Here is a 22,644-nt window from a genome sequence, read left to right on the forward strand (position 1 = left end):
ATTGCTAAATATGGACAAATGTCAGTATTCTCTTACTTTTAATTTAGGAAAAGAATTGTGGATCCCCATGCTCTTTTTTGGAATTAGTCTACTTTTACAACTATTCACTTGAATAGGACTCCATAAACGCAGCAAATTTTCAAGCTTTTGCTACAGAACATTCATGGATGGCTCTTGGCTATCCCTCAAAACATTTCACACATAGGAATCTGAGGGATAACTTTTCCACACAAAGGGTGGTGTCTGTATTCTTACTCCCTTCTAATCTAAAGATTCATGGGAATCTCCATTCAATATCTAAATACCATTGTTTCGATCCTCACTGAAGCCACGCATTCTCAGAAAGATGCTATCACTTGTGCGTGTGTGTGATTTTGCCCTGAGATTTTAAATTCACAGTGGCATGGCGATAAAGTTGCTGGCTCACAGTGCCAGAGAAATGGGTTTGACCCTGACCACGGGTGCTGTCAGTGTGTAGTTTGTACATTCTCCCCGTGACCTGCGTGGGTTTTCTCCGGGTGCTCTGGTTTGCTCCCACACTACAAAGATGTACAGGTTTGTAGGTTAATTGGCCTAAGTAAAATTGGGTGCAGGATAGTGTGGGGATCACTGGTCGGCGTGGACTCGGTGGGCTGAAGGGCCTGTTTCTGCTCTGTATCTCTAAAACTGGAACTATAACTAAAAACTAATTCTATTGCAATTATCGCATGTATTTATTTCTGGAACTGTCTGGTGAATCATGTGTTTGGCTCAATAATTTTTCAACCTTTGAGACTTTCCATATTGTTATTGTTGCATTAATCAGGCAAGGAAGAAGTACAGATAAAATTAAATTGTAATAACTAAGCTAGAGTATTTATAAATATGTGTGGGATTGCATTAATTATTATTAAATAGGCAACATTCTGTCATGAAAGGTTTCATAATACAAAGAATAAAATTAATGAGTAGGAAGGAACTGCAGATGCTGGTTTAAACTGAAGATACCTGTAGACACAAAAAGCTGTGAAGAAGGGTCTCAACCCAAAATGTCACCCATTCCTTCTCCCCTAATAAATTCAATGATGTCTATTCCCAGCAATGGAGCTTCAAGCACTAGAACATGGTTCAGTACTGCTAAGGACTATATTTTAACCTGTGTTCTGAGTTAGTAACACTCCATGCCAAGAATACAGCAGCACTCACTATATGTATGGGAAGGAACTGCCGATGCTGGTTTATACTGAAGATATACACAAAATGGTGGTGTCATTCAGCGGGTCAGGCAGCATCTCTGTAGAAAAGGAATAGGTGAAGTTTCTGATCAGAACCCTTCTTCAGATTGAAAGATAGAGGTGGGGGTAGGAGGGGAGACTGGAGGCGAGAAAAGGCCAGAACAAAACGGGGCCAGCAAGAGATGACCTCGGAAAGAGTGGAGTACATAACTGCCCTTTGTTGACTGGGGAATATGGTTCCGACCCAAAACGTCACCTAATCTTTTTCTCCAGAGATATTGGCTGATCCACTGAGTTACTCCAGCATTTTGTGTCTATCTCTCAGTATATACTCAGTTCTCTCCCATATACCTGCCTTTGCAGAATGTATCATTTTGTGTCCTGTTTGAACCCAAGATGAGTTTCAAATCAAGTATCCCTGATATCAATGAGAACAACTATTTGTTCATATAGAGTCATAGAGGCACAGTGGTACAGTGTGGAAACAGGCCCTTCGGCCCAACTTGCCCACACCGGCCGAAAAGTCCCAGCTACACCAGTCCACCTGCCTGTGTTTGGCCCATATCCCTCCAAACTTGTCCTATCCATGTACCTGTCTAACTGTTTCTTAGATGTTGGGATAGTCCCAGCCTCAACTACCTCCTCTGGCAACTTTTTCCATACACCCACCACCCTTTGTGTGAAAAGGTTACCCCTCAGATTCCTATTAAATCCTTTCCCCTTCATCTTAAACCAACAGTATGTACTCTGGTCCTCGATTCCCATTCTTTGCATCTACCCAATCTATTCCTCTCATGATTTTATACACCTCATTAGATCACCCCTCATCCTCCTACGCTCCAAGGAATAGAGTCCCAGCCTACTCAACCTCCCCCTATAGCTCAGACCCTCTAGCCCTGGCAGCATCCTTGTAAATATTCTCTGTACCCGATTATTGTAGTTTTCCCTGATTTCAGTTTGCCTGTTACTGAAACATGTATCCACATGCTGCTTCTTTCAGACTGGATTATTCCAATGAACTCTTAACCATTTAACAACCTCTTTCTATGAACTCTGAAAGTCAAACAATCCAAGTATGTGTTGTAGAAACAAAGAACTGCAGAGGCTGGTTAACACACAAAAGGCGACAAAGTGCTTGAGTAACTCAGCAAGTCAGGCAGCATCTCTGGAGAACATGGCTGGGCCTGAAGAAGGATCTCAACCCCAAACATCACCCATCTGAGTTCTCCATCGATTGCCTGACCTGCTGAGCTACTCCAGCACTTTGTTTCCTCAAGTATGTGTTAGAAACATAGAAAATAGGTGCAGGAGTAAGCCATTCGGCCCTTCGAGCCAACAGTATTCCATCTCCCATCAAGTGCCATTCACACATCATCTATGCTAACCTACATTGACCTTATCTTGTCATAGGTCATAAGTGATAGGAGCAGAATTAGGCCATTTGGCCCAAGTCTACTCCGCCATTCAATCATGGCTGATCTAGCTCTCCCTCCTAACCCCATTCTCCTGCCTTCCGCCCATAATCCCTGACACCCGTACTAATCAAGAATATATCTATCTCTGCCCTAAAAATATCCATTGACTAGGCCTCTGCAGCCTTCTGTTGGAACGAATTCCACAGATTCACCACCCTCTGACTGAATACATTTCTCTTCATCTCCTTCCTAAAGACTGGAAGTGGTGGCGCTGTTAACAGCTGCGGCTTGCCTGCAGTCCGTCTGTCTTTACTTTTTTTTGTTGTTGTTTTTTTTGTCTTGTTTTGGCTAAGTTTTAGTTTATTAGGTTGTGTTATGGGGGGGGGGGGTGGTGAAACATGTTTTTTTTGTCTCTCCCTTCAGGGGAATGCAACTTTTTCTTGTCGTATCCCCCTTCTCTGTCTAATGGCGGAGCTGGCGGTCTCCAACCTGTGACCGACCTCGAGGCTCCGGAGGCAGAGCCAGCCAGGACTTTCCAACGCGAGGCTGGCCGACTTCGGGGCTGAGGCAGCGGTGGCCCGACTCGCTGATGCGGCGTCCCAGCTTTCGGCAGCGGCCTGGAGCTGAGACTGTGGGACTCGGAGCTGTTGCAGCGGGACTCGGAGCTGATGCAGCGGCCCGAGGCTGGGGCTGCGGGACTCGGAGCTGTTGCAGCGGGACTCGGAGCTGATGCAGCGGGACTCGGAGCTGATGCAGCGGGACTCGGAGCTGATGCTGTGGGACTCGAAGCTGAGGCTGCGGGACTCGGAGCTGTTGAAGCGGGACTCGGAGCTGATGCAGCGGGACTCGGAGCTGAGGCTGCGGGACTCGGAGCTGATGCAGCGGGACTCGCGTTCCGGCTTTCGGCAGCGGCGACATCACCACGGAGGTCTGCTGGACTGGAGAGCGGCATCTTCGGCCTGGATCGATCGCCGCAGTGCAGAGGGAGAACAAGGAGGGAAGAGACGGAGACTAAGACTTTTGCCTCCATCACAGTGAGGAGGTGCTTGGTGAACTCACTGTGGTGGATGTTAATTTGTGTTTATTGTATGTTTTGTTATTTATTGTTATTGTGTATGACTGCAGGCAACGTAATTTTGTTCAGACCGAAAGGTCTGAATGACAATAAAGGGATGGGATCAAATCAAATCAAATCAAATCAAATCAAACATCCTTTCATTCTGAGACTATGACCTCTAGTCCTAGACTCTCCCACCAGCGGAAACATCCTCTCTACATCTACTCTCTGCAAGCCTTTCGCTATTCGGTACTTTTCAATAAGGTCCCCCCACATTCATCTAAACTCCAGTGAATACAAGCCCAGTGTCGTCAAACGCTCCTCATATGTTAACCAACTATCCAAATGTCTCTGTAATCTGCCTGCTCACTATCACTGTAATCTCCTTTAATATATCTGCATTTCTCCAATTCTGGCCTTCTGATCATCCCCCAATTTGATTCCTCCACCATTGATGATATACTTTTAGTATCCTAAGCTCTGGAATGGGGCATAGCGGTAGGGCTGCTGTCTTGCAGAGCCAGATACCTGGGTTCGATCCTGACTATGGGTGCTGTCTCTATGGAGTTTGTACCTTCTCCCTGTGACCGCATGGGTTTTCTCCGATTGCTCCAGTTTCCTCCCGCTCTCCAAAGATGTATAGGTTTGTAGGTTAATTGGCTTCTGTGAAGATTGTAAATTATCCCTAGTTTATAGGATAGCGTTAGTGTATGACGATCGCTGATCCGCGCAGACTCGGTGGGCCGTAGGGCTTATTTCCGTGCTGTATCACTGAAGTCTAAAGACTAAAGTCATCCACTAAACCTTCCTCACTTTTAAAGTTTCTCCTTTAGATCTGAATCTTTGACTAAGCTTCTGCATGTCCAACCCAATATCTCGTTATGTGGTGCATTATTTGGCAATACTACTGTGAAATGCCTTGGGAAAGTTTGCTTTGAAAAAGGTCCAACACATATATATAAACAACAAACAATATACTCAGCAAGCCAGGCAGCATCTGTAGCGGGAAATAAATAAACGCGTCCGTCCATTTCCCTCGAAAGATGCTGCCTGACCCGCTGAGTCCCTCCAGCCTTTGTTTTTTTTTGCTCAAGATTCCAGCATCTTAAGTCTCTTAGAATATACCTATACGATTTTAGTTTTTGTTGCAGTTGCTCTGTGTTAAATTGTGTTTGCATGAGAGAATTTAGTGGAGTAGAAGCATTGGTAACTTTTCCTGACATCTATTTTAACCTCCAGAGAAACAATTTCATGCAACAATTGTGCTGAATAATCTTGTGGAAAAAGGTACTGTAACACTTTTACAATTCCGCACTCAGTGGACACTTTGAAATTCAATGTGGTGTGTGTTCTTTAAAGAATGTATTCCAGTGTATAAATAGCTGACACAAATGTGATTTGGTGGGTGTGCAGCACCAAACCAACTGACTGAATGGATCTGCGGATGAAATCTCCTTTTTATCTTGTATCTTTCCTTGTTTTTGGGGGGGGTATTTGTAAGAGAAGAGCATGTTGTAAAAAAAAATGTTTAATTGGTGAGCTCTTTAATTCCTCCTCTGAGATGCCTCGGCTCAGCTGAAGCTCGCTGTGTATAACTCCGTTAATATATCATCAGGAGCTGTAGCCACTGCTTCTAAAGAGCGCTCTCTAGTGTACTGTTATGATCTCATGAACTGCAAGAGGCCACTTAATGTTAGTTCCTGGTCAATTTTCTCAATTCTATTTATCTTCTGTATCAGTGAATTAATTTTAAATCAATGACCATGCTTAGAATCCTTCTCATTTTAGTGGGGTTTTGATAAATGAGTGATGTTTGAGTTTAGTTTATTGTCACGTGTACAGAGGTACAGTGAAAAGCTGATGAGGTTACTGCTATGGAAGGGAGCTGAGTTTGAGATTGAGTTTAGGTTTAGTTTATTGCCACGTGTGCAGAGGTACAGTGAAAAGCTTTTTTGTTGCGTGCTAAGCAGTAGTGGAAAGAAAATACGTCATTACAATCGAGTCATACACGATAAAGGGAATAATGTGAATACTGTAGCCAAGAACATCTGCGTCATCAGGTTTTTGAATGACAAAGGTCAATGTACCGAAAGCCTTCTTTATCACCGTTATATATTTTAAATCAGACTATCATGTTTATTGTTCCATTTTCCTTTTTACTTGCTAATAATAAAACCATTTTGCCCCCATGCGAAGCTCTCTGCAAACTCTACCAGACAAATAAAGTTGTGTTGTTGCCAACTTTAGCTTTCAGTAGCAGCAGAAACAAGATAATGATGAGTCATTATGTTATAACCTATCATTATGTTCTTTCATTTATCAAGCATTATCTCTCCAGGTAATAAAATTAGATCTCCACATCTATGTCGTCTTCTCAATATAATGAACATTTATTGATTCAAATAATAATGTACTTAAATGGTCTGTCCCACTTACGCGACTTTTTCAGTGACTGCCGGCACCCGTCATAGGTCACCAAAATTGTTCAACATGTTGAAAATTCAGCGGCGCCAGAAAGACACTACAACTCTTTGGGTGACTTGTAGACTACTCACGATCATAAAGGCGACACCCTGGCGACATGTCGCAGGGTGAGGCCTGTATGGTCATGAGTAGTCGCCCAAAGAGTCGTACCTTGTTCTGGTCGCCGCTGGATTTTCAACATGTTGAAAATTTTCGGCGACCTGTAACGACCTATGACGGGTGCTGGCAGTCGCCGAAAAAGTCACGTAAGTGGGACAGGCCCTTAATGCTGCACTCTGAAGAATCTATGCCTGCTGCCATTTTAATCACACATTGTTAAGGCGGGGAAAGCAAGGTGGCACAGCGGTAGAGTTACTGCCTTACAGCGCCAGAGACCCAGGTTCAATCTGTATGGAGTTTGTCCCATCTCAGGGTGACCTGCGTGGGTTTTCACCGGGAGCTCTGGTTTCCTCCCACACTCCAATGACATACAGGTTTGTAGATTAATTGGCTTGGTAAGATTGTAAATTGTCCCGAATGTCAGTAGGGTAGTGTTCGTGTACGGGGCACTAGTCAGCATGGACTCGGTGGGCCGTAGGGCCTGTTCCAACATTGTATCTCTAAACTAAACTAAACTAAACTAAACATAAGATGCAATAGGGATAATGCTAGAAATAATACAATTGCTGTATAATAACATGATTGGTACATCAAAGTAACAATATCTGCCCCACTTATGTATCTCTCAAGTTGCAGCAATTAGAAAACCTGGAGGCAAATACATTTGGGGTGGAGGTGGTCCAGAAAATTCAGTCATTTTTGGCTTGTTTATAACTTCCTTGAAGTTCATTAAGGTGCAATGGTTCTCCTGCATTTTCTATAAGGGAATCTACTACTTGACAGCACCTTCATGCATTAGGAATTCTGCTCCCACTTGTTGGATGGATTTGGGTACAAATCTGATGGTTGAAATCAAACAGCCCATTCCTCATGCCAGACATGATAATTGCTACCTATCCACATCCAGTTTATTTCTGATCAAGTGTATACTGAAAAACGTTACGGAGCAGACTGAAGGTCTGAATGAGTGAACAAGTCTAAAAGATTGAATGAGTCTGAAGAAGGGTCTCGACCTGAAACGTCACCTATTCCTTTTCCCAAGACCTGACCTGCTGACCTTGCCTGACCTGCTGAGTTACTCCAGCATTTTGTGTCTATCTTCACTGAAAAATGATACCATGATTTTAAATTAATTCCTTAGGACAACTGTTAAGCAGCAAGTAATTATAAAACCTCATATTGTGCTTCTTGTGCATGACTCCAATATAGTTATAGTTCATTAGCCTAAATTTACTATGCCTGATTGAAATAATAAATAACAAGTTTATTTGTATTTCACTTGTTAAAAATAATTACTGCCTCTCCCTGTACATACCCTGTGTTTGGAGGGTAATATAATCACCGATTAATTGTTGCAATTCGAAGATAAAGGACAAGTGCTGGAGTATTAGCTGGATTACACTCACAAGAAGGAATTCCATTGTAGACACAAAGAACTGCAGATGCTGGTTTGCAAAAAGAAAGATAAGGTGCTGGAGTAACTAACTCAATGGAGGCACCATCTCTGGAGAACACGGATAGGTGGTGTTTTGGGTTGGGACAATTCTTCGGGTCCTTCTTTCAAGGGAATTCCATTGTTAGGATCAAAAACCTACCATTGATGCTAATATTTACTTTTTGAGAACATTATTTTTTTAATCTTAAATTTTAAGTCCAATTTCCACTGAATGGATTCTTTAAATATAATGAAGTGTATGTGCAGTCAGAGTAGACACAAAATGCTGGTGAAACTCAGCGGGTGAGGCAGCATCTATGGAGAGAAGGAATTGGCGACGTTTCGGGTCAACACCCTTCGCCAGACTGAGTATTGAGTATAGAAATTGGGAGGTCAAATTGCAGTTATATAAGACGTTGGTGAGACCACATTTAGAATATTGTGTTCAGTTCTGGGCACCATGTTATAGGAACGATGTTGTCAAGCTGGTAAGGGTACAGAGAAGATTTGCGAGGATGTTGCCAGGACTAGAGCGTGTGAGCTATAGGGAGAGGTTGAGTAGGTTGGGACTCTATTCCTTGTAGTGCAGGAGGATGAGTATTGATCTTATAGAGGTGTATAAAATCTTGAGAGGAATTGATCAGGTAGATGCACAAGTCTCTTGCCCAGAGTAAAAGAATTGGGGACTAGAGGACATAGGTTTATGGTGAAGGGGAAAAGATTTTATAGGAATCTGAGGGTAACTTTTTCACGTAAAAGGTGGTGGGTGTATGGAACAAGCTGCCAGAGGTGGTAGTTGAGGCTGGGAGTATCCCAACATTTAAGAACCAGTTAGGCAGGTACATAGATAGGCCAGGTTTGGAGAGATATGGACCAAACGCGGGCAGGTGGGACTAGTGTAGCTGGGACATGTTAGCCAGTGTGTGCAAGATGGGCCGAAGTGCATTTATTGCTGTATCACTCTATGACTCTATGCATGCTTGTCAATTTTAAACTGAAAATAAATTACTAATCCCTGTAAATAATGTAAGCGCTCGAGTTATGGATGGAGGTAGTCAAAACACCTGGCACTATATGCATAAATGCCAGTGATATCATTCCCTGTTTGTAGGCATGTACTTGGGTTGCCAGCTTTGTTTGTCTCTCATAAGTGGTATTGATTGCTGTGCTCTGAGATCCAACATATACTCAGTAGCACGGTGGCGCAACAGTAGAGTTGCTGCATTGCAGCACTTGCAGCGCAGGAGACCCAGGTTCGAACCTGACTGTGGATGCTGTCTGTACGGAGTTTGTACGTTCTCCCCGTGACAGCATTGGTTTTCTCCAAAGACATACAAGTTGATAGGTTGATTAGCTTGGTATAAATGTAAAATGTCCCTAGTGTGTGTAGAATAGTGTTAATGTGCTGGGATCGCTGGTCGGTGCAGACTCGATGGGCAGAAGGGCCTGTTTCTGCATCGTATCTCTAAACTAAACTAAACTAAACCAATGATGTCCTTTTGTGTCATGAAGAAATACACTTTTAATTTCAAAATATTATGCCCAAAAAAAAAATCTGTTCGGGAAAGACCAGAAAAGGAAACATGGAACAAAAGATAAAACAAGAATTCCAGTTCTGGTGTCTACGCTCTCTCTATTTCTTTTAAACAGAGTTGGTATTCTTATCTTCTGATCTACGTAACAGGATGGTACAATTGTTCCCACAAAGTTTCTCGATTGAGCTAAATTGAGCCTCTTTATATGCATGAGTCATAGAATGTTAAAGCTTTCAAATTACACCATTCATACATATTCATGCCACAAAGTCACACCTGCCAGATGCCAGAATACAAAATAATTAAAAAACCCAAACCAAATGAATTTAAATGCACTGAGAATGCACTTGAATGTCAGTGTGGTGCTCTGTAACGAGTGGGATGCATATAATATTTATATATTTTAGTTTCCTTCATCTGTGCCTCAAAATACACTGCAATTTCAAACCATCTGGCACCTTTCATTAACTGCGTTTTATAGATATAATCTGAATAAAGTTGTAACTATGTGCCCATTAATAGCACACATATGAATCAAAACTAAAATAGTTCTATGATTGGCACATGCCCTGTAATGTATGTGACATGTATTATTAGATGTAACGTGTGCTCCCTTAAGAATGTGATGGCCAATTGCTCTCTAGGTATTTTGTTACAGTATGAATAGTGAACCCATTGCTTGTGTGAGAGCAGGCATATAACAAACAGTGGCATGACTCTCTTAGTGAGTTTAATTTAGTTTTGTTTTGTTTAGAGATACAATGTGGAAACAAGCCCTTCGGCCCACCGAGTCCGCGCTGACCAGCGATCCCCGTACACTAGTGCTAACCTACACACTGGGGACAATTTACAATTTTTACTGAAGCCTATTAACCTACAGACCTGCACGTCTGGAGTGTGGAATGAGACCGGAGCACCTGGAGACAACCCACGGTCGCAGGGAGAACATACATACTCCGTACCGACAGCACCTGTAGTCAGGATCAAACCCAGGTCTCTGGCACTGTCAGGCAGCAACTGTACTGTGCAGCCAGAGTTCGTTTGTTTAATGAATCATTTTGTTCATTTAATATGTTGGCTATCCTCCAGCATCCTACAGTGAGAGGTGTCGGTCGATGAAAATATAATTGCAGTTTTGGAGATTATCAAAGCTCACTTATCAGAGATTTTACTTCGGAGTCACGTGAGTGACTACGTGAAGACCCCGCCAGCACGCATGCGTGACATAGCGTCTCACGCAGTGCAACAGCGACGGACGGGAGCACGAGCTCTCCCGCAACAAGTTTAAAAACGGGACCTCCAGGTAAGTAATACTTACTCTGAGGTCGTATTTTGGAACCCTTGTTCTGCTTTATCTTCACAGAGAATATGAACAAGGGAAGACAAGTAAAGAAGGTCGTACCCCGTCCGGCTGCGATGGCCCAGGAGGGTCCCAGCAGTGGGGGGCGACTGGCGGCACCTGGACCGCACTCGCTGCGGTCCATAGTCACCGACAAAATCTCTGTACAGCCGAGCCCAGTGCTGCTAGCTGCACAGCTCGAACAGCAGCGGGCTGGAGGCAAGACTAAACAGAAGTCGGTCCGGCCGGTTTACTCTGATGAGTCCGGCCCGGAAGACTCACCGCCCGAGAGCGGCAGAGGTGACCGTTTGGGCCGCATGGAACGGCTCATGGAGCAAATGCTCCAGCGGGACTTGCTCAGGGAGATGGGACAAGCCCGCCAAGGGAGTACAAGCACTCCTGCTAGAGTGCACCACCAAGCACTGGCCATCGCATCACCCTCAGCAGAGGGGAGCATTGGTGACCAGGGCTGGGCTGGTCAAGAACAGAGGTCAGTGGCCGAAGAACACGATAGCATGCTGGGGGTGCAGGAACAGGAAGAGCTGCTGGGAGTGGTAAACCCCTACACCGCAACACCGTGAACAGGACAGCCGTTACAGCCCAAACTGGCGGCTAGCATTGACTACCTGTCCTTTAATCCACTTCGAGAACAGGTAGTCAATGAGGAGATGGAACTATACACGCCTCCAGAAAAACTGTATATCGCTCAATGTACCAGCTGTCAACAGACAAATCTGGGGGTACATTGGGCTGGGTATCCGAACCCAAGAACTAAAATTACAGTAAATACTAAAGCTCCTGACGTCGGCTATAACCTCATACGCTCGTTCCGTGGACGGGGTCGATATGACAAATAACCAACAAGACACCCTGGCTCTGCTGTGTACCACACAATATGAAATCAATAATCTCCGGAAAGAAGCCATAAGACCTGTCCTCAACCCCAAATTCGCAGGACTGTGCAAAACGCCGACCTCACAACCACAAATCCTGCTATTTGGCAAAGATCTACCAAAACAAGTAAAAGATCTGGACGAGGTGTCCAAAGCACTTGGACTCATGAGGGCAGGCCCTGGAACGAGCAAGACCACGCAACCCAGACGGCAGTACCCCTACGCATCCACCAGTAGGCATCTACAACATGGTATTTGGTTCTTGGTTCTTGGGTCCTCCAAAATATTCCAACTGGAATTTAAACTGGAGGTGGTGAAGGGAGGGATTAAGCCAGAAAGGGTATAAAGAACACACACTATAGAATTTGACATAAAACATCCCCACACAGCAGAATCAAAGTTTCCCACTGTGTGGGAAGGCACCAAAGTCAGTCTCTTCCTCCACTGTTCCTCGTGGTCAGGGCCTCCCCAAGCCCTCCGCAGTTGCAGCTACGGGCGGCACGATGTCCAGGACTGCTCGCCGGGGTGATACAAGTCCGACGTCAGGGCTGCGGGACATCCTCAGCGGCGTGGACACTAGAGTCGGCCCCCTCCTACCGGAGTCGGTGGCTTCCAAAGTCCGCAGGCCGCGCCGGGTGGAGACTGCTGCTGTAGGCCCTCTGCAAGGCGCCCCAGGACTCCACGATGTTGTTCAGCGCCGCCCGCGTTGGAAGCTCTCCGCACCAGAGCTCCACGATGTTGGAGCAGCGGCCCAACGCTCCGGAGCTCCAAACGGCGACCCAGGTAGGCATCGCATGGGGCCCGCATATCATCCCCGGAAGTCTTTTTTAGGACAGGGCCCAGAGCGGACCCCATGGAAGATGCACCACCCCCACACAGCACCACCTCGACAAACAAAGAACCGGAAGCCCAAGAAATGAATATTCTACCAGTAACAATGGAGGTAGGTGGGTCTGGTTCCTTACAGAACATAAAAGGTGCAGGGCTGTTACTAACAGGGGGGAGGTTACACCTGTTTTTGGAAGCATGGAGGACTATCACTCTTGACAATTATATACTACGAAGTATTCAAGGATACAAAATTGAATTTATTCAAGAAAGTATGCCACCAGTTCAGCATGCACCCCACAGGGAATTTACCCTCTCACAAAAAGGGACAAGCAGAACTGGTGAGACTACATACAAAGGGGATCATAGAAAAAATCAAAACATGACCATTTGGAATTCGTATCAAATATCTTTACTAAAACTAAAAAAGATGGTGGATGTCGCATCATCATTGACTTAACGACATTGAATACTTTTGTCAAGTATATACATTTCAAAATGGAAACATTTGTTACTGCCAAACAATTGATTTCCAAAGGATACTTTATGGCATGCATCGACTTAAAAGATGCATACTATTCAGTACCCATTCATAAGGATCATCGTAGATACCTAAAGTTTAACTGGATGAGGCAACAATGGCAGTACAAATCGTTGCCTAATGGTCTAACATCAGCCCCAAGACTGTTTACCAAGATATTAAAACTAGCCCTGGCAATACTAAGAAAACAAAAACATATTGTCATGGCATATCTTGATGATATTTTGATAATAGGCAAAACCCTGGAATTAGCTAATTCAGCAGTATTAGCTACTAAACATTTATTTGAAACGTTGGGATTTGTCATACATCCAGATAAATCTAAGTTGACGCCATCCACGACAATGGACTATCTGGGATTCACAATTAACTCAGTCCACATGTCTGTAACATTGCCAAAAGAAAAAGCAGCAGAATTGGCACAAGCCTGCAATAAATTAATGATTACCAATCAACCAACTATTCGACAAGTGGCAAGAGTAATTGGGAAATTAGTAGCAGCATTTCCATCTACCCAGCTTGGACCTTTGCATTACCAAAACTTACAAAGAGCAAAGGTGCAAGCGTTAAAACAACATGCAGGTCATTTTGACCGAACCATGAAATTACCAACTAAAGCAATATCAGAGTTACAATGGTGGAAAGAGAATATTTGGCAAAGTTCCAGTCCCATTATTATCAATAATCCAATGTGCACGATACAAACGGATGCTAGTGCTCAAGGCTGGGGAGCAATTAATACTATATCTAGTACTGGTGGTAGATGGAATACTCAAGAATCATCACTACTACAAACACTGGGTATAAACTATTTGGAAATGTTGGGTGCGTTTTATGGGTTAAAAGTTTACTGTTCAACTATGCACCATTTGCATGTCCGCTTACAAATTGACAATACCACAGTGGTGGCCTATATTAATCATATGGGCGAGATAAAATCGATATCATGTGATAACCTGGTCAACACAATCTGGTAATGATGTGTCGACAGACATATTTGGCTATCAGCAACTTACCTACCAGGTAAGCTAAATACAGTGGCAGACACCAGGTCACGCAAATTCAATGACAACACCGAATGGATGTTAAACCCCAAAACATTTGCTGAAATTACAAAGCAATATGGAACACCAGATATCGATCTCTTTGCATCCCGACTGAATCACCAGGTATCAACATATGTCGCCTGGGAACCAGACCCTGAGGCAGCGGCGATGGACGCATTCTCGCTGAACTGGGGAAATCTATTTTTCTATGCCTTTCCCCCCTTCTGCCTCATCAGTCGGGTACTACGTAAAATACAGATGGACTCTGCTTCAGGTATTTTGGTAGTACCCGACTGGCCTACACAGCCATGGTTCCCAGTGGTCCTTGACATGGTCACTGAACCACCCATGACCATCCCCAGCAGACCAGATCTATTGATCCACCCTGTCACAGGTGAGAGTCACCCATGCCATGACAGAATAATTCTGTTGGGTTGCAGATTTTAAAAAGACCATTATTGGACCTGGGATTGTCAAATAGGACCATGGACATGATGACAGCATCTCACCGACTTTCCACCAAGAAACAATATCTCTCCAGCATCAGAAAATGGGAAGCATACTGTTCAAGAACAGGGACAACATACAGCACAGCAACCATAACTAACGTACTGGAGTTCCTGACCAGCCTTCACCACGATGAAGGTCTGAGCTATAGTAAAATCAATTGTGCTAGGAGTGCACTGTCAGCCTATTTGGGGCAGGCACCAGGACAACAGTCCATAGGGTCTCATCCGCTGGTGGCCAAATTAATGAAAGGCATCTACAATACCAACCCCCCTAGACCTAGGTACACCCAGATCTGGGATGTCAGTGTCGTCCTGACATACCTAAGGGGATGGCCACCAGCCAGATCCCTCACTCTGGAACAGCTTATCCTGAAAACGGCAATGCTGATGGCTTTAGTCTCAGCACAAAGGGTCCAGTCCCTTCACCTACTCAGACTGGACAACATGGTCATAACATCTGACCAAGTAGCTTTTACTATCCGGGAGCTGGTAAAACAGAGCAGACCAGGAACCTCAGGACTAATTATGGAATTCCGGGCATACCCACCTGACCCCCGTTTATGTGTTATGACACATCTACTACAATACCTCAACACAACCAAAGATCCCAGAGGGAGAGAAAAAGCACTATGGGTCAGCTACAAAAAGCCACATGGTCGGGTGTCGGTTCAAACCATCTCTAGATGGCTCAGACAGGTATTGGGAGCTGCTGGGGTGGATACTGATATTTACACATCTCACTCCACCAGGGCAGCATCTACATCGGCGGCTAAGAATATGGACGTACCATTGGACCACATCCTGGCAACAGCGGGATGGTCCACGGAAAGAACCTTCCAAATGCTCTACAATAAGCCGATTATAAAACCTGTGTCATTTGCAGAGAGGATTTTAGACTCTGCAAATATATAATTTAAGCCCGGGGGAGCGTTATTTTTCTTTGTTATTATTTTAAAATAAATATCGTTATTGTTTTAAACCAGATTCATGTTTAATTACGATAACATACTTCCTCCCTTGCAGGGGCGGAAAACCCGGGGGGGGGGCAGAGGGGACACGTCCCCCCCATGTTTTGAGTGGTGGGGGACATCCCCCCCAAGTTTTTGTGTTCCTGATTTTAAAATCGCCGTTTTTAGCGCTGGATTGAGCCTCCGAAGCCTCGCGCGTGTGTGTGAGTGTGCGCATGCATGCGTGGCCGCCAAAAAATTATGTCCCCCATCCCCTCCATGTTTTGATAGTGAGTTCCGTTCTTGCTCCCTTGGATGACTTTGGCAGTGAGTGAAGCATGGACTGTTCCACGGTTTGAAATCACAGAGCTTTAAAATCTTCACGTAGTCACTCACGTGACTCCGAAGTAAATTAGTAAGATTAAACGAGAACTTACCAGTTTGAAGTTTGATCTTTATTTTATGAGGAGTTACGATGAGGGATTACGTGCCCTCCGCTCCCACCCTCAATTATAAAGGTCAACTGGTATCTTAGTTCTCCTTATCTTTACTATATTTATTTCAATTATTGTGTTTTTCTGTGATTCCACACCGCTGCTTTGAAGAATGTCGCGCATGCGTGCTGGCGGGGTCTTCACGTAATCCCTCATCGTAGCTCCTCATAAAATAAAGATCAAACTTCAAACTGGTAAGTTCTCGTTTAATCTTACTATTCTATTGTTTCTATAATCAGCGAGTTTAGCCTGAGTATAGTAATGATGAGGGACAGAGTTATATTTCAAAAACTACATGGCGACATGTAAAGCAAAAACCAACATAGAAATATTCAGTGACCAAAATAAGTAAGTGTATACTGTATATAGTAAAGAAAGACACAAAGTGCTAGAAGCTCAAACAGTGGCTCCCCTTTGCCACGCTCTGCCAGCTGCTCAGATAGGTACCAGGTGGTTCTCAGGCACTAGTTTGACTATGATGGATTTAGTTTGAACTCAGTGTACAAAGTATTTGTAGGACCCATTTTAGGTTAATCATCACAGTAAAAATTAATGGATTTTGGTTGGGCCACATCGCAGGCCCTATTGCATCCATTCTGGTCACCCCATTGCAGGAAGGACGTGAATGCTTTGGAAAGGGCGCATAAGAGGTTTACCAGAATGTTGCCTGGATTAAGGGGTATTAATTATAAGGAGAAGTTGGACAAACTTCAATTGTCAGAGGTTGAGGTGAAATCTGATGGATGATAACATTATGAGAGGCATAGATAGTGTAGACAGTCAGAGTCTTTCTCCAAGGGTGGAAATGGCAAAGGCGAGAGGGGATAGATTTTATGTGGGAGGGATAACCGACTGAGCACCACTCAGTGATGCCTCCAAGAAAGTTTCGCATTTGTGAAGTGCAATGTCCACAATGGGGTAAAGGTGAATAGAGCTGTACCTTAGTTTGTGAAAGAACCGTTCAGAAACCTGATAACAGAGAGAAAGAAGCCTGTTCCTATGTCTGTTAATGCAGCATTTCAAGTTACTTTCAAGTACGTACCTTCTGCCAGACAGGAGCAGGGAGCAGAAGGAATGGCCAGAGTGCGACATATCTATGATTATGTTGGCTGTTTTTCCGAGGCAGCGTGAAGCATAGATGGAGTCAATAATGGGAAGTATGGTCAAGAGTATTTTATTGTCATATGTCCCAGACAGAACAATGATATTCTTACTTGCAACAGCAAAACAGAATATGTAAAGATAGTACATATTCTGTAAGCAGGAGAAATAATAAATTGAGAAATGAAAGCTAACAATGAGAATATATAACAATGAGAACAACGAGAATTCTGAAAATATATGGAAAAGGATTCTATTTTGAAATCCTTTGGCAATCTTCATTGCATGCAATATTTTAGACAGTCAAGAGAGGGCAGGCAACATTCATCTATCAGGAAAGGACACAAAGTGGTGGAGTAACTCAATAGGACAGGCTGCATCAATGGAGAATTCCTATTCCTTTTCTTCAGAGATGCTGCCTGACCCACTGAGTTACTCCCAGCTTTTTGTGTCTATCTCTGGAGAACATAGTAGGTCGAGGCCCTACTTCAGACTCTTTGTGTCTATATTTGTCTAATAAAAATGAATCCATAGTAAAATTCAAAGTAACAGACCTCAGTATAGTTTACAAAAATATGAAATGAATTATGATAGCTGGATTTTATGATCAAACTGGATTTTAAATGCATTTCATAATCAACGGCAACTTTAGCAAAAGCCATAGAGACATAGAGCACAGAAACAGGCTCTTCAGCCCAACACATCCATGCCGATCAAAATAGCCCATCTAAGCTTGAGTCCTGGCAACATCCTTGTAAATCCTCTCTGCACTATTTCCAGTTTAATGGCTTCTTTCCTATTGCATTGTGACCAAATCCAAACACTCCAATACGCCAAATGCAGCCTCGCCAACGCCTTGTACAACCGTAACATAACATCCTAACTTCTATATTCAATTCCTTGACTGATGAAGGCCATTGTGCCAAAAGCCCTGTCATGATACACTTTCAGGGAACTGCATACCTGGGGTACTTCTAGATCCCATTACCCAATACTTACTAGGATACTACCATTCATTGTGAAGGCCCTAACCTGATTTGACTTCCCAAAATGCAACACCTCACATTTAAATTAACTTGGATGCATCTCAGATGCAGTATAAGTGTATAGCAGTAGTACACTGAGACAGCTGAGACAGTATACAGAGTCACCAATTTGGCGCCATTTTTAAGTCCCAGTTTTTGTAAGTGCAGGGATCTTGACCTGACCCTGTTGTTTTAAGTTCAAGGATCTTGACCTGACTGTGAAGGTCTGTTTTCCTGGTGGCTTTGCAAGGTCGGCCTGGCCAAGTGTAGCCGTGGTGTCCTCCACCGCTGTTCCACCGCCGTGGGTCACGTTTAACCCAGGTGCTTGGCCTCTTGGAGCGGCCCCGGTCCAGCCAAGCCCCAGGCTGCTGCAGGGCCTCCAGAGGCCCACTCCACCGTCGAGACCCTTCTACTCTAAATAGCTGTCGAGCCGTCATGATGTCATTGTGGTCCAAATGTCTATATGGATCCAGCCAATTTGTTCAAGTACATTGGTACATTGCTTAGTGCTACCCTACAGAGTGTTGGTACGTCATAGACCTTTTGGACCAGAGAAGAAATACTTTGCTAAAAATAATAGGCCAATGAGAACGACATTGGTGTTCAGTTACTTACAGTGTAACATGTAATTTGATGCTGGTCAAGGAGACCCAAGTAGTTTGATATTTGACCATTAAGAATGCAGAAATGTATTTTGTTGCATGTACTAATAGTTTGTGTGCTGCAGCACCTGTAGTTTTATGAAAATGCTCCTGGTACATTATTGGAATCCATAATGTCAGGAAAAATCTCAAGAGAGGATATTGTGGGTTCAAATAATGTAATGTATAACAAATGTATAATGTATAATGTAATGTATACAGTAAGTGATAACAAAGGCCATTACTTAGGAAGTGCAACTGCATGAGAATTTAATTGCACATGGTAATAAAGGAACCAATGAGCCATTGGAACATCCAAAATTAGGAAAAAAGGAACTGCAGATGCTGGTTTACCAAAGAAAGACACAAATGTTGAAGTAACTCAACGGGCCAGGCAGCATCCCTGCAGAACATGGATAGTGGCTTTCTTCAGATTCCCTTGAGTCTGAAGAAAGGTCCCGACCCGAAACATCACATATCCATGATTTCCAGAGATGCTGCCTGACCCACTGAAATACTCCAACATGTTGTATCTTTCAGTGAGTTGGAACAACACTATGTACACATGCAGGCTCATGAAACAATAGGGACTCCAGCTAAAAGAAGGCTGAATGCAGTAATTTTGACAGAAGGTTTCTTAAGGAATAATAAGGAGGTAATGGTAGACACATAAAGTTGAAGTAACTCAGTGGGACAGGCAGCATTTCGGGAGAGAAGGAATGGGTGATGTTTAGGGTCGAGACCCTTCTTCAGATTTCAATGATGATTTATAGGAAGGTGATTTATAGGAGATGATTTAGGGATATGGGAACAAACCCAAATGATCATGGAGAAAACATGCTGTGTGTTAACTGAGATCCCAGTGCATCCTCTCCACTTGGTCAGAAAGACAAATCCGAATAAAGACAAATGGGAACTGAGTAAGATTTTGGTAAATAGACTTAAAAATGCATTGCATCATTGGAGCTCAGTCACCACACAACATGTAATATGAAGTGCAAGGAGGAACTGCAGATGCTGGTTCACACCATAGATAGCCACAAAATGCTGGAGTAACTCAGCGGGACAGGCAGTATCTCTGGAGAGAAGGAATGGGTGACTTTTCAGGTTGAGCCCCTTCTTCAGACTGAAATATGATGCTGCCAAATGAGACTATTGGAGAAAGGACAAGGACAAAGGACAAAGGACAAAGGACATTTATTGTCACATACACCAATTGGTGTAGTGAAATTGCAGCACACCAATAAAAATAAAACACAACATTAAAGAATTTAACATTAAAAATAATAACATCCTCCCACTGTGAGGGAAGGCAGCAAAGTCCAGTCCTCTTCCTCTTGTTCACCCATGGTTGGGCCTATTGATGCCTCCACAGTGGGCCGCGACGGCGGTCCGATGTTTCAGGCCCTCTCACCGGATGATGGAGCTCCGGCGTCGGAGGAACACTCTCAGCGCCTTGGAGTGTCTGGAACAGCCGCTTGCTGCCAGAGACTCCCGTAGTCCACAGGCTGCGCTGGTCGGATATCCGACACTGATGATCTCGGCGAGAGATCCCAGGGTCCGCGGTGTTTGAAAGTCAGCGCCGCCCGCGACTGGACGCACCGCAATGACAGCTTCGCGATGTAGGAGTCGGCGGTCACAGCACTCCGGAGCTTACCACACGTCGACCCAGGTAAGGCATCGCCCGCTCCGCCCTGGTACTGTAGCGTTGTGCCGCCGAAGCTGAAGTTCTGGCCGGTCCTGTTGGTAGGCCGCGAGGAGGGAGGGAAGATGCGGCTCGGAGGAAAGACGCATCTCCGACCAGGTAGGGACTGAGAAAAACAGTTTCCCCCCCCCCCCCCCCCCCCCCACACACATAAAAAGACTAGAGGACCTCCAAAACAAAACACACTAACACACTAAAAAAAATTTAAAGGTTGAAGGGCCGAACAGCTGCAGGCAGGGCAGCCATACTCGACGGCGCCCCCACTCGAGAGCAAATTATTTTGATTCTACTGTAGGTAATTTGGAAAGGAAGTGCAGATACTGGTTTGCAAAGAAAGACACAAAATGCTGGAATAACACAGCGGGTCAGGCAGCATCTCTGGAGAACATGAATGGGCAACATTTCCAGATGGGACCCTTCTTTACACTTAGTGTTTGATTATTAAGAATCTAGTAATGCATTTTTGTTTAGCAAGTACTAGTTGTTCAGGTGCTGCAGTGTGTGTAGCATTGTGAAGAGGCTCCAGCTGCCTTATTAGATCCCAGAATGTCTGGGATCTCGAATGCATGGTTGGCTTTATCTTTTTTAAAACATTCAAAATAAAGTTTATTCAGGCTAAAAAATATATATAAAACAAAATTCCTCCAACATTCTCCACGGTACACATATACAGTGCCCTCCATAATGTTTGGGACAAAGAACCATCATTTATTTATTTGCCTCTGTACTCCACAATTTGAGATTTGTAATATAAAAAAATCACATGTGGTTAAAGTGCACATTGTCAGATTTTAATAAAGGCCATTTTTATACATTTTGGTTTCACCATGTAGAAATGACAGCAGTGTTTATACATAGTCCCCCCATTTCAGGGCACCTGGGACACAGCATTGTTTGGGACACAGCAATGTCATGTAAATGAAAGTAGTCATGTTTAGTATTTTGTTGCATATCCTTTGCATGCAATGACTGCTTGAAGTCTGCGATTCAATGACATCACCAGTTGCTGGGTATCTTCTCTGGTGATGCTCTGCCAGGCCTGTATTGCAGCCATCTTTAGCTTATGCGTGTTTTGAGGGCTAGTCCCCTTTAGTTTTCTCTTCAGCATTTAAAAGGCATGCTCAATTGGGTTCAGATCGGGTGATTGGCTTGGCCACTCAAAAATTGACAATTTTTTAGCTTTGAAAAACTCCTTTGTTGCTTTAGCAGTATGTTTGGGATCATTGTCTTGCTGTAGAATGAACCGCCGGCCAATGAGTTTTGAAGCATTTGTTTGAACTTGAGCAGATAGGATGTGTCTATACACTTTGGATTTCATTATGCTACTACCATCAGCAGTTGTATCATCAATGAAGATAAGTGAGCCAGTACCTTCAGCAGTCATACATGCCCAGGCCATAACACCCCCACAACCGTGTTTCACAGATGAGGTGGTATGCTTTGGATCTTGAGCAGTTCCTTCTCTCCTCCATACTTTGCTCTTGCCATCTCTCTGATAAGTTCATCTTCGTCTCATCTGTCCACAAGACCTTTGTTCAGAACTGTGGTTGCTCTTTTAAATACTTCTTGGCAAACTGTAACCTGGCCATCCTATTTTTGCGGCTGACCAGTAGTTTGCATCTTGCAGTGTAGCCTCTGTGTTTCTGTTCACGAAGTCTTCTGCAGACAGTGGGCATTGAGAAATCCACACCTGTCTCCTGAAGAGTGTTTCTGATCTGTGGGACAGGTGTTTGGGGATTTTTCTTTATTATAGAGAGAATTCTTCTGTCATCAGCTGTGGAGGTCTTCCTTGGCCTGACAGTACCTTTGCGATTAGTAGTGCTCTCTTTCTTCTTAATGATGTTCCAAACAGTTGATTTGGGTAAGCCTACGGTTTGGCTGATGTCTCTAACAGTTTTATTCTTGTTTCTCAGTCTTATAATGGCTTTTTTGACTTTCATTGGCACAACGTTGGTCCTCATGCTAATAAACAGCAATAAAAGTTTCCAACGGTGATGGAAATACTGGAGGAAAGACTAGGTGCTGAGAGCTCTCTTATACCTGCATTAAGGAGGCATTTAAACAAACCAGAGCAATTACAAACCTCTATGTGTCCCAAACATTATGGTGCCCTGAAATGGGGGGACTATGTATAAACATGGTGAAACCAAAATGTGTAAAAATTGCCTTTAATAACATTTTATTTTATGCACTTTAACCAAATGTGATTTTTTTTCTTTTACAAATCACAAATTGTGGAGTACAGACGCAAATAAATAAATGATGGGTTTTTGTGCCAAACATTATGGAGGGCACTGTATAAGGAGATGTTGGGTAGGCTAGGACTTTATTCCTTG

At 43.8% G+C, this 22,644-nt stretch overlaps 1 protein-coding gene across 1 annotated transcript in view; it reads left to right on the forward strand.

Moving 5' to 3' along the window:
• Nucleotides 1–22,644, forward strand: part of dlgap1 (DLG associated protein 1) — a 338,923-nt gene that overhangs the window by 201,147 nt on the left and 115,132 nt on the right. The window lies entirely within an intron of this gene.

This window comes from Amblyraja radiata, chromosome 4 (genome assembly GCF_010909765.2).
Source record: "Amblyraja radiata isolate CabotCenter1 chromosome 4, sAmbRad1.1.pri, whole genome shotgun sequence".
In the NCBI taxonomy this organism is placed as follows: Eukaryota; Metazoa; Chordata; class Chondrichthyes; order Rajiformes; family Rajidae; genus Amblyraja; species Amblyraja radiata.